Below are 14,041 nucleotides of genomic sequence, written 5' to 3'. Positions count from 1 at the left end.
CATTCAGTAGTGAAGGTCAGATAAAGAGCTTCACAGATAAGGAAAAGCTAAAGGAGTTCATCACCACCAAACCAGTATTATATGAAATGCTGAAAGGTATCCTTTAAGAAGAGGAAGAAGCAGAAAAAGGTAAAGATACAAATTATGAACAACAAATACGCATCTATCAACAAGTGAATCTAAGAATCAAGTGAATAAAGAATCTGATTAACAGTATGAACTGGTGATTATAATAGAATCAGGGACATAGAAAGGGAGTGGACTGACTATTCTTGGGTGGGGGGAAAGGGGTGTGGGAGATGCGGGAAGAGACTGGACAAAAATGGTGCACCTATGGATGAGGACAGTTTGGTGTGGGGGAAGGGGAGGGGAAGGGTGGGAACCGGGTGGAGGGGAGCTATGGGGGGAAAAAAGAGGAACAACTGTAATAATCTGAACAATAAAGATTTAATTTTTAAAAAAATAATGCCACTGATAATTTATTTCTAACTTAAAATAAAAATAACCACCTCTGGTTCATCTTTCCCTTTAATCCACATTTCATAGCACAAGCCTGAAAGTGCCTCAGAGCAGAGCTTTTCAAACTTTTCTGTGCATTTGAATCACCTATAATATTGTCAAAATGCAGGTTCTACCTCAGCAGGTTCAGAGTGAGGTCTGAGATGCTGATGCTTCTGGTCCATAGTCCACGTGTTCTGCCACCACTTTAACTAGAGCAGCTTCCCTTTCTTATAGAAATCTAATATTAGCTTCTATTTGAAACAATATATATATATATATATATATGCCAAGCGACCGGGATGACTGGAATGACAGAACGACCAGTTGCTATAATGCGCACTGCAGTGGCCAACAGCCCAATGGGACCCCCACATTGGGGGCAGGGCTGGCTGATCTCCTGTGCCCCTTCCCCTGCCAGCCCAGACCTAACTGGGCCCCAATCAGGGGCGGGGACAGCCAACCAACCACCCGCATCCCCTCCCCAACACTGGCCCAGCCCCAATCAGTCCCCATTGGGTGGGCCAGCCGGACACCATCTGTGCACAAATTCATGCACGGGGTCTAGTTATAATAAAATCTTGATTAAAAAGAGACAGATGGCCACATAATTCCAGTTCCCATTGTTAAGGCAAGGGTAAGGAGTTTTACTTTTGGAATTTCTTACAGATGTAATTTTCATTTATTCAAGGTATAATATTCACAAGACTATTTTGTACGAAGTACTGTAAAGGCTGAATTTGTCTACTAGCAGCTTTTGCAAAGTGAAATTCTCCATTTTAGGCCCTACTGACCTGGGAACCATTTCCCTCTGAAACTGCAGTAACTTTTGGGACATAGTAACTTTCTCTGCCTGGGGTGGGGTCAGGGTTTGGCAGTTTGCACGAGTGCATTTGTGTTGACCTCACACTTCATTTCATTCTCCTTTTGTAAGGAGAGGTCATCAGTGCCCAAGGCCTTGAGAACAAAAAAACTTTTTATATGGAGTTTGTGAGGACCCCTTTGTGGAGGGAATACATTTCTGTAGATAAAGTTATGAGGATAGGAGAAAAGGCAGGAGAAAATGATTCAAATAGACCCATCACCTATGCATTTGATGTGCTTCTAAATTTTGACAGATTCCAATGACTTTCAATTCCAGAGAGGTACATATTTATTGCTGGCTTGCCTTTCATTGGTCACAATTCCTAACATGTTAATATTATTTCTTTCCAACTATTGAAATTCTTTTCCAATAGCACTCAAAGCTCCATTTAAATGTCACCTTCTCTGTGATGTCATTGTTGACAATCTCATTCTTGTCAGAAATAATTGGTCCTTTCTCTGCCATAGTGTGTAGTTTTCCAGTGGCAATTTTTATAAGGATATTGGAGTGTAGTCTTTAAACTACCCAAGAAACTTTGGTTAATATCTGATAAAATATACATAATTAAATTATGTATACATTTTTATTGGTGCCCTGTACGTCTTTTTTAAAAATATATTTTTATTAATTTTAGAGAGGAAGTGAGAGGGAGGGAGTGATGAAAGAGTCATTAGTTGGCTGCCTCCTCCACACCTCCTACTGGGGATCAAACCTACAACCTGGGCATGTGCACAGACCAGGAATCAAACCCATGACCTCTTGGTTCATAGATCAATACTCAACCACTGAGCCACGCTGGGCATGTATGTCTTTTATTGTTACCCTTAACCCAGTCAGCCTTTATATGGTATACTATTTTTTCTTACAGAATGTAATCTAATAGAAGAAAGGGATTACATCTCTTTATTCTTCACACAGGACTAATATATTGCATTGGGTCTATAAGCTGTTTAGCAGGTCTGTGAAACCCCCAACATTGTAAGTGAAATTTTATGTATATATGTGTGAATACAATTTTCTGGGGAAAGGATTGATAGCTTAATTTCTCTAAATAATCTGAGAACCTGTAGAAATTAATAACTATTGGCCTAAAGAATTTCTTGTTGAGTCTGTTAATGAAGCAAAAACACATATTATTAATACACATATGTTTGTAGTATTCACCATAAATGAATTTATAGGTTTTAAAATTTGGAATGTTTGCTATTATTTGTACTTGACATAGGGCATACATACATAGCCACTCAATTATTCTATGCTGTGGGATATTTCAGCTCCTTCTTTCACTGGATATCTGCCCATGGACCTTTCAATACTTAGCACTTCCACTGGGATATAGACTAAGGCAAATATAAAAGACAGGGATCAGACCATCTAAGGCAGCCATGTTATTAGCAGCTCTGATAAGAGATTATTTGTAGGAGTTGAAATTATTGGTCCACATGCGGTTTGGGGATTATTGGTGGATATCAATAATCCATGACCTTATGGTTTCCCATGGCTACCAGCGATGTGGTCTATATGCTTAAATGATTCCTTTTCATTAAATGTAAAAGATCAAATTTATAAAGACAGGTGAGCTTTGTGAGCTAGAGCTAAGACAACATTACTTGGGCTGGAAATCTAGCCTATGGAAGAATTTGGTGAAAGTAGCAGAATTTCACTGTTCTCTGCTCTGATCCATTAATGCTATGGAAGTAAAATGGGATATCTTTGGGAGAATGTCCCTGAAAAACACAAGGCTTCTCAAACAGGAGAGCACTAAAGTCTCTGTGAAAGATGGGTAAAAGAAGAGTAACTGGTATGTGAGGTCTGAAAAATTCCCAGGGCAACTTCCAATCAAAATTTCAGAGTAGGTAAACACTCTGCTTGCTTCCTCCCATGACCACATCAAAATTACAATGAAACTACAGAACAACCATCATTGAGAACTGCTGAACACTAGCTGAATAGAAGTCCTATAACCTAAGGATATACAGAGGAAGTCACGTCAAGACTGGTGAAGACTCAAAATGGGTAGGTCTCATACCCACAGTGTAATGGTTAAAAATCTTAAAAATCAAGAGGAATATCTTGGGTGTAGAAGTTCCCCCTGATGAGTGAGGAGTCCTATCCCCATATTGGGTTCCCCAATCCTGAGCACTGGTGTTGGGAAGAGTAGTACCCATAACTTCTGGCTGTGAAAATCAAGGGAGATTGTGGCTGAGTGAGATTGAGGGCTGCTGGAGTCTCAGGCATTCATCTTAAAGGGTCTGTGCACAGATTTTTTTGGACTTATTCACTTTGAGCTCCAACACTGAGGCAGCAGCTCAAAAAGAGCTAGGGACATACCAGGAATAACTGAATTGCCTGGCTACAGTATGAGTATTGGAGGGGCAGCTCTTACCACCATTTTATTCCTTTGTTAAGCCCTCCTTATACACAACCTGCAGGCACAGGTGGAAGCCAAGTCTGAGTCCATCAACCTGGCTAACACCATTCATCTTGCCCTGGTTATTTCCTGAGATCCCGCCCCAACTTGTGGGCCCAACCAACCACTTCTAGTGGCTTTTCCAGAAGGCCTGTCTAACCTTCTGCTGTGAACTTTACTAAAATCTCTCAAAGTTCTACAAACACAGACAAGCAGCATCTGGCCTTGATGTGTCACATACCTCTTTCTAAGTAGCTCCCAATCTGGTACTAGTGACTGCCAGCCTCAGTTCAAAGCTTGGCCTCTCCCAGGCACATTCAAGTGCAGCACAAGTGTCACCATCTACAAATCATTTTGTAGCTCATACCAAGTGGCCTCAAGTCAGGCACAGGCAGCAGTTGACCCGGCCTGTATAATAGTCCCTCACAAGAGGCCCAAAAACCAACATACACAGTGACCAGTTTCAGGCCACACAAGAGCACCACCGAATCAGCTCCACAAATGACACACCCAATGGGTGGATTCAGCAGGCACCACAGCCCTGCTAAAGGGATTTTCCCTCTGTGGGGTCAGCCTATGCATAACAGCTCCTCCATTTGTAGTCATGGCCATTCCTCACAGCCAATCAGCCCAAGGTCAATCCCTCCCATTGAGGTGCCCATGGCAATCAAGGCTCAACTACAACAGGAGTGCATACACAAACTATGCAGGAACAGACCTAGAGCACCCAGCTCAGGTGACCAGAAAAACTGCACCACTGGTCCCCACAGGACGTACTACATAAGGCCACTCTATCAAGACCAGGAAACATAGAAGATATACCTAATACATAGGAACAAACACAAGAAGTCAGCCAAAATTAGGAGACAGAGAAATATGTTACAAATAAAAGAACAGGAAAAATCTCCAGAAAAGAACTAAGCGAAAGAGGCAAGCAACCTATCAGAATTCAAAACACTGGTTATAAGGATGCTCAAGGAACTTGGGAAAAGTTGGATGCATTCAATGAAAATTTCAAAAGAAATAGTAAAAAAAGACAGAAACTATAAAAAAGAACCAGTCAGAAATGAACAACACAATAACTAAAATAGAGACTATATTAGAGGAAATTAACAGTAGATTCAATGAAGCAGAGGATGGAATCAGCAATTTGGAACAGAAGGTAGCAGAAAACAACGAAACAGAAGAATAAAAAGAAAAAAAAATTAATGAGGATAGCCCTGGTTAAGTGGCTGAGCTAGTTGGAGCATCATCCCATATACCAAAACATTATAGGTTTGATTCTGGGTAAGGACACATACATAGCTTGTAGGTTCAATTGCCAGTTGAGGCACATACAGAAGGCAACCAATTAATGTTTCTCACATTAATATTTCTTTCTCTCTCTCCCAACTTCCTCTCTCCAAAATCAATAAACATATTTTTTGGTGAGAATTTTTTTTAAATGAGGATATTTTAAGGGACTTCTGGAGCAACGTCAAGTGTATCGACATTCACATCATGGGCATACATAAAGGAGAAGAGAGAATGCAAAGAATTGAAAATCTATTTGAAGAAATAATGATGGAAAACTTCCCTAACTTGGTGAAGGAAAAAGGCATACAAGTCCAGGAAGCATAGAGAGTCCCGAACAAGATGATCCCAAAGATCCCCACACCAAAATGCATCATAATTAAAATGCCAAAAGAAAAAGAATCTTAAAAGCAGCAAGAGAAAACATTTGGTTTCCTACAGAGAGCTCTCATAAGACTTTTAACAGAAATTTTGCAAGCCAGAAGGGATTGGCACAAAATATTCAAACTGATGACAAGGAAGAACCTATAAGCAAGATTACTTTACCCAGCAAGGCTATCATTTAGAACAGTGGTTCTCAATCTTCCTAATGCTGAGACCTTTTAATACAGTTCCTCATGTTGTGGTGACCCCCAATTTCATTGTTACAAATTGAACATAATTAAAGCATAGTGATTAATCACAAAACAATATGTAATTACATATGTGTTTTCCGATGATCTTAGGCAACCCTTGTGAAAGAGTCGTTCAACCCCCAAAGGGGTCTCGACCCACAGGTTGAGAACCACTGATTTAGAATTTAAGGAGAAATAAAGAGCTTCCCAGACAAGAAAAAATGAAAGAAGTTCATCACCACCAAACCATTATTACAAGAAATGTTAAAGGGACTTCTTGAGGAAGAAAAATATGTAAGTAATAAAATGGCAATAACTACATACACATTAATAATTACTTTAAATGTAAATGGATTAAATGCTCCAATCAAAAGACATACGGTGGTCAAATGGATAAGAAAACAAGATCCTTACATATGCTATCTACAAGAGGTCCACTTCAGATTGAAAGACACACACAAACTAAAAGTAAATGGATGTAAAAAAGATATTTTATTCAAATGGATGAAAAAAGAAAAGATGGAATAGTAATACTTACATCAAAGGTTATAATAAGAGAAAAAGAAGGACCCAGCACTTCCACTTCTGGGTATTTATTTAAAGAAATCCAAAACACTAATTCAAAAAGGTATATACATTCCTATTTTCATTAAAGCATTATTTACAATAGCCAAGATATGGAAGCAACCTAAATATCTATCAATAAATGAGTGGATAAAGATGTGATACATAAATGCAATAGAATATTACTCAGCCATAAGAAAGAATAAAATCTTGCCATCTGCAACGGCATGGATTGACTTAAAAGATATTATGCTAAGTGAAATAAGTCAGAGAAAGACAAATACATCATTTCACTTACATGTAGAATCTAAAATAACAAAACAAACAAACAAAAAACTCAAAGATATAAAGGCTGCCAGATGAGAAGGGGTTGTAGGGATGGGTGAAAAAGGGGAAGGACTAAGATATACAGATTACCAATTATAGAAACAGTAACAGGGATATAAAGTACAACATAGGGAATATAATCAATAATATTGTAATAATTAAGTATGCTGTCAGATGAGTACCAGACTTATCAGGTTCTTCACTTCTTAAGTTATATAAATGTCTAATCACTGTTGTATACCTAAAATGAATACAATACTGTTTACTCTTAGGGGACTGTCATGTTCTCCCCTCCTTGTCTCCACCCTGAATTGAAAACACACTGATCTGTGAAGAATGAAATAATATCTGTAAGATGCATTGTGCTCCTTGGCAAGACATGTATTTACCACCCATTGTGCTGCTATCTTTGCAATCAGTAGTAAGCTCTACTTACTAGTACTGTAGGATTTATGATTGACATATTTTATTTCAGTTCCCCCTTTGTCTTTCTTCTCCTACTTACACCTGTCTTGACTCTATCATATTTGTGCTATGTGAATTATGATAAAAAGTAGATAGTTAAATAGAAAATGCAGTGTAACATCTTAAATAATGTTTCTCCCTGGAAAGTGGGAATATTTTTTTGGAAGCATCTCTTATTTGCCTGACTTGTTGATTGCTGAGTAACAAAACTCAGCTACCTCTTCTTCCCTTATACTGAAGAGCAGAGAGAGAAAAACAACTCTGGGAAATTTTCCAAAGGGTGCTGGTATCTCAATGGGCAAAGCCAGGGACTTGATGCCACTAAGCTGGGTGTGTGCCTGGAGAATTTGCCCCACTGTAAAAGTAGAAGGTTCACTTAACAATAGAACATTGTGTTTCCCATTAACTTTCTGGAAAAACAGAAAATAATAGCAACCTGGGCTCCTTGAATGCAATACCATAATATCACCCACAGCATGGTATTGTAGCATTATTTAGTACCGTTAGAGTTCTTTACATTGTTAGCATAAGCAGGCTCAGAAAGCTATACAGGAACACACACACACACACAACAAAGAAACAAAAAACTAGTCCTTACTACAGCACTGTTGGATCTTATGAGCAGCATAAGGCCCTGAGAAGTTAAATAACTTGCTCAAAATCACACACCATCACAGAGAGGACTGCACCAATTTGTAACTGTGTTTTTCAAGCCTGCAATTTAGTCCTGGGTGTTGCTGCTTTTGTCTCTTTTTCCTTTTAAATTTTGTTCCCCGAAAAAGAACCCCCCCCAAAAAAAAGTTTGCACTAAGAAGAACAGAACAGAAGTATGCATTTTCTCATTTTGCTCATAGATCTTCAAATCCAGAAGAGAAGTTCGAGGGAATGAGTAGCAGGGATGAGAGCCAAATGGGAAGGCCACACACCTGTGACCCCTGCTTTCAGCCAAAAGTCACAGTAACCTGTTATGCCTCCCACATTTGTGGGGTCACAGGGCCAGGTATGCACTCTCAGCCCCTCCGTGGGTAGTGGAGGAGAGGACAAAGACTTGCATTCAGAGGCAAACCTGCTCTGGCTGCAGTCCCTGAGTGGCTCTTCTGAAGCTAAACCATTTTCCACCATGGAATCTCTACTTCCTGCCTAATTCCAACCATTTTTTTTCTGAAATCAATCAGGTCAAGGTCAAATGGCCAAAGTGGAAGCCAAACTCAGAGAACTGAACAGACCTCATTGCCAACTCACAGGTGTGACTCGGTGAAAATTCGGGAATGTAGACACTGAGCTAACTGTTTGTGGAGGAGAACAGAATAGATGCTGTGGCATTGGCAGTGAATGACTAAATAGCATGGCCAATGAACAAATGAATGAAAGTGAATGAATAAAAGGGTGGGTCCCTCACTTTGCTGAGCAGCTCTGAGAAAATTTGCTTGAGATAAGGACTCGGTGCAATGGATTAGTTGGAAGATGCTTAAATGGGTGTGCTGTAGTCCTCAGAGAAACCTAGTGTGGCATTTCCTCACTCTGCACCTCACCCTGTGTGGTTGGGCAAAACCTTGGGTGGTTGGCTTCTGACTTTGATAGAGGAGAAAATGATTTGGAGAGGGCTCTTGGCTTTCAGCCATCAGGTAACATACAGAAGAGGATTGCGGGGAGTCAGAGACAGTTGGCAGGCATCCCTTGATGAAGGGACAGCAGCTAAGACACGCACTGATCTTTGGTAACCACCCTGCTCCTCAGAAGGAGCCACACCGCAGGAAGAGGCTGTGGGGTGTGTGGGGAGGAGCCCCCAGTTGAGTCCAGGGCACCTGTGTTTGTACAGGGAGGAAAGGGTGTGTGCGTGGCAGAGGTTCTTGTCTTGCATTCTGCCACAATGAGAGCCTTGAACATGCTCAGCTGAGAATGATGAAGCCAGACATCATAGGTAACCTCAGACGTGGTAAGGTAGAACGTTTGGCTCCTGCAAGGGCAAAAAACAAAAGTTCACTGCATGCCATTCTGACCAGCTGGGTCAGGGAAAGAGCGCAGGGAGGGGCTCCGGGAAACATCACTACTTTCTACCAAGTAGAGATTCCTTCAGTTATTTCATTTAATCCTCCCCCTTTACAGTATAAATACCCCTTTCTTAAAGTTATGCCACAGTCTGAACTACTTCAGATTCCCAGGTTGCTTTCCTTCAACACTCCAAGAGCACGAACTCCCCTCAGTTAACATTTACTAGGGATTCTTTATAGGCAAGGTCCTGTGCCAGGTGACAAGGCCAAAGATTAATAGATAATAACACACTCATTACCAGAGTCAGACTTGAGTTTAAACCCCAATTCTAGCTCTCTGCCTTTACTCAGCAAATCTCATCTGTAAAATGGGTATGACAATGCCTGCCTCAGGAAATAGACATGAGAGTTAACTGGCATAGTGCCTGATAAGTGACAGGCAGTTTATAAATGAAGGTCTCCTTCCCTGCTCTCCTCCCTTGAGAAAAGTGGCAAAGTAGTTGGGTGGGAAAGATTGTCATGGAGGCCACTACTGAATCCCAAACCGAGATGGGCATTTGTTCAACAACAAACAAGTGAGATGCTGGGGATTTCAACAGTAGGAGACATGGGGCCTGAGAAGAGGAGCACTTGAATGGCACCTTGAAAGAAGAGTTTTGAACATGACCAAAGACTGGGGTGATACAAAAGAGGAGCAGGAGGACACAAAAGAGATGAAAGGACAGGGGACCACCCTGGCCAGGAAAGGCTGAGAAGGGAGGTAACCTGGGGACGAGAAGGCTGTAAAACAACTTCATCATTCTTTTCTACTCAAATAAGTTTCCCCAAGATAAAAAGAAGTTTCCTTCCCGTCTTGAAGACTAGAGAAGAGTGGAAGTGAAGCACATGGACTGGGGCTGTCACCATGAGGATGAGTGGACGGTGATTTGTGCTGTCGCTCAGGACACCAGATGGAGCACACATGATTGGCAGGGATATGAAGGTAGGGATAAATTTCAACTGGCTCTAATAAATACTATAAAGACTAAAACATCTGCAAGCTTCCAGTGAATGCCATCTTCCATCATTTCAGCCGTCACCACTGGTTATGAAACGCCCATGTGCTGTGGCTGAGAAGTAAGTGCTGGCTTAGACCACAAACTCTGAGTGTTCCCAAATGGCCAGGTCCCTTGAGGAAGAGCAGGACAGTACAAGGCCTCAAACTGGAGATGTGGGCACCACCTGGTGCCTGGAGGCTAGAGAAGTGAGGATCTCAGGAAGGAGGTGAGAAGGGGAGATCCAGGCCAAGTTACCTGGTTCCCTCCAGATTGTGGTTCTCAACACCTTTCTACAAGCTGAAGGGTAGAGGAGAGTGGCAGGGGCCAGAGGCAAACTTGGAGTCATTGCACAATGTCTACTAAGTAAGTGTTCAATAAATGTGTTTTGGAGGAAGAACTGCCTGGGAATCAGCCAGAAGTTAACTTTTGCCAGTTTCCTTTCTCTCATACTTTCCTTTCATCTTTCTATGAAGAAGGGAAGAGGCTGGCATGCTAGTCCATAAATAGGACAATATCTTTTCCTCCCCTTAATTGCTGTAAACTGTTTCTGGGGAGCAGTGTTCAGAAACCAAGGGCAGCTTTAACAAGAGGCTGGCCTGGGAGGACTAGATGTGCACCAAACAGAAGAAGTGCAGGAAGGGCTTCTCAACTTGCACATGATGGAAAGCTCAGCTGGATGTATTTGCTACAGCGGGCCTGGACCCACCTGAGAGACCAGACACCGGCACAGTCTGTGGGTCAGGGGAAAAATCCTGGTTCCAAAGAGTGGGCAGAATCAATAGATGGATAAGCAGACAGGTGAGGCCAGGGATGAATGTGGAGTTCTCTTTCAGTGCTTCATCCTCTACAAGAGTTGAGGGTCCTATTTTACGTATGAGGAAACTGAGATTCACTTAGGCAGGTTCAGGCAGCTACAAATCGAAGAGCCATGATTCTACCTTTCCTTTACCCTAGGCAACATCTGGAGAAATAGCCAGCCTTGATCAGAGTGCCTTAGATCTATGCTTCCCAAATCCAGTCCCTGAATCACCTGCATCAGGACCACCTGAGAGCACACTAAAAGTATGGATCGCAGGATTCCCATCCCAACCTTGCTGAATGAGAATGTCAGGAGTTGGGGTGAGAAAGAGTCCCCAGCATCCATGTCTCTGGCTGGAGTTGAGGACATGGCTAAGTGTTCTGAGAATGCCCTGTGACTTGTGTCTTACCTCTGACAGCTGTTGAGATTCATTTCCATTTTCTTTCACAGAGGCTTTAAAGGAGGGTGAACAAGTTGAGAAAATTACTTCTTGAGTAGACAGATTCATGAACAGGAAATAATTCAAACAATAACCAATCTAATCCAGGTCCACTTGTGTATGTATTGTGCGTCTCCTTTCTAAACAGATGCATTACATTCCAATATGCCTGCCTTTCCCCTGTTGACCTTAAATGTTAACAGGAAAGTTAGTGGACCAATGGCCAAAAGCGGGTGTTGTGAAACCTCAATCTCAATTCTGTCTTGACTCCATTTCACAAAACAATTACAAGGAAATTTCTAACCTTGCTCGCAGAATTTCTGTATCAGTCAGAACTCCTTAGCCTGTAACTAATGGCAAATCCCCAATCTCAAATAAACTTAAACAATGAGGAAATATATTCTCTCCCACCACAAGGGGGTTAGAGTGGGTGTTCAGAGTTGGTTCATTCAGTGGCTCCACACTGCCCGGCCATCCCCAGTGTTGACTTTATCCTCAGACTGATGGCAAGATGAGCCTGGGCAGCACACCAGGCATCATAGATCACAGTCTCTGTATAAAAGAGGTACCTTTCCCAGAAGCCCTGACAGAGGTCCCCTTGTGTCTCAGACTAGAACAGTAAACACAGCCTAAACTAGGCACTGGCAAAGGGAGGGGCTTAGACCTCTCGGGATCTCCCCTCTGAGCTAGAGGCTTTCCCTGGATAGAAGACAAGGGATATCAGAAGACATTCAGTCTTCTGCTCCAGAGGAGGATAGGTGATGAAAGAAACAGATGTTGGACAAGCAACCAAAAGGTGAAAGCTACAGTTTCTTTCCTAGAAGGGAGCTGGTTTGGAGAAGTGACTTCCATGTGGCTAATCTTAAGGATGTTTATTATCCTAGGAGGACAGCTGCCCACCACTCACTTAAATGAAGGCTGAAATTAAGCCCCTTATGCTTTCTACACTGCTTTTGTTTCGCTTGCTTGAAAAGATATATCAGAAAAAATTACTGCTAAGAGAAATGTCTGAGATTTTGTTGCCTATGTTTGCTTCTAGGAATCTTATGGCTTTGAGTCTTACATTTAATCTATTTTTAGTTTATTCTTGTATATGGTGTAAGAAAGTGGTCTAGTTTCATTATTCGCGTGTATCTGCTCAATTTTCCCAGCACCATTTAATCAATAGACTGTTTTTATACCAATGATACATCTAATAAGGGGTTAATATCCAAAATTTACAAAGAACTCAGACAACTTAACACCAGAAAAACAACTCGATTAAAAAGTGGGCAGAGGACGTGAATAGACACTTCTCCAAGGAAGATACACTGATGGCCAAAAGACATATGAAAAGTTGCTCAACATCACTAATCATCAAGAGAAATGCAAATTAAAACCACAATGAAATACAACCTCACTACTGTCAGAATAGCTATCATCAATACATCAACAAACAAGTATTCATGAGGATATGGAGAATAGGGAACTCTAGTGCACTATTGGTGGGAATGCAGATTGGTGCAACCACTAGGGAAAACAGTGTGGAGGTTCCTCAAAAATATTAAAGATGGAATTGTATTATAACTCAGAAATTCCACTTTTGGGACTATATCTGATGAAACATAAAACACTAATTTGAAAGAATGTATACATCCCCATGTTTATTGCAGCATTATTTATAATAGCCAAGATATGGAAGCAAACCAAGTGCCTATCAATAGGTGAGTGGGTAAAAAACTTGGTACATATACAGAATGGAATACTACTTGACCATAAAAAGGAATAAAATCTTACCATTTGTGATAGCCTGGATGGTGTTATACTAAGTGAAATAAGTCAGACAGAGAGAGACAAATACCATATTATTTCACTTATATGTGGAATCTAAAGGACTAAATAAACAAACAAAATATAAACAGACTCATATATACAGAGAACAGGCTAACAATTATCAGAGGGGAAGGGCTTTGGTAACTGGTGAAAAAGGTGATGAGATTAAGCAAAACAAATTGGTAGTTCTAGATCAGTCACAGAGATCTAGATTGCAGCATAGGGAATCTATATATATAAAAGGCTAAGCGACTGTCTTACCAGCTGACTGGCCAGTTAGTATGATGTGCACTGACCGTCAGGGAGCAGATACTCAACACAAGAGCTGCTGAGTAACAGCAACTTTGCAGAGTGCCCTCTGGCACTCTGGGACCCTCAGAGGATGTCGAAGAGTTGGTTCCAATCCCTGCAGGCCAGGTCAAGGGACCCCACTTGGAGGAGGGACCCCACTCACTCCACAGATGCCCTTCTAGCCCCGACGCCGCCCCAGGTGTGGCTGGCTGGCGAGGGACCATAGGAGGTTGGCTCCAGGGCGTGTCCGGCCCATTTTGCCAGTCCCGCCCCACCAGCCACCTTCTAATTAATTTCCTTTTAATGTTCACAAATCCATGTACCAGGCCACTAGTATAGTCAATAATCCTATCTAATAATAGACAAATAGGGTAATTAACCGTACCTCTGCTATGCTTCCCATTGGCTAATCAGGGTGATATGCAAATTAACTGCCAACTAAGATGGCGGCTGGCAGCCACGCAGCTGAAGCGAATAGGGGGCTTGCTTGCTCCAGTGCTGGAGGAAGCCAAGGTTCCCGGCCTGCCACAGCCTGGCTCTGAGCTCCAGAAGCAACAATGTTTCAATTATAGAAGCTAAACAAACCCCAGATACCTGTTTTCAGCAGGTCACAGCGTCAGAGCTGGGAGCACCCCT

Source organism: Myotis davidii, unplaced genomic scaffold (assembly GCF_000327345.1).
Source record: "Myotis davidii unplaced genomic scaffold, ASM32734v1 scaffold540, whole genome shotgun sequence".
NCBI lineage: Eukaryota > Metazoa > Chordata > Mammalia > Chiroptera > Vespertilionidae > Myotis > Myotis davidii.
This window is presented reverse-complemented; position numbering follows the sequence as displayed.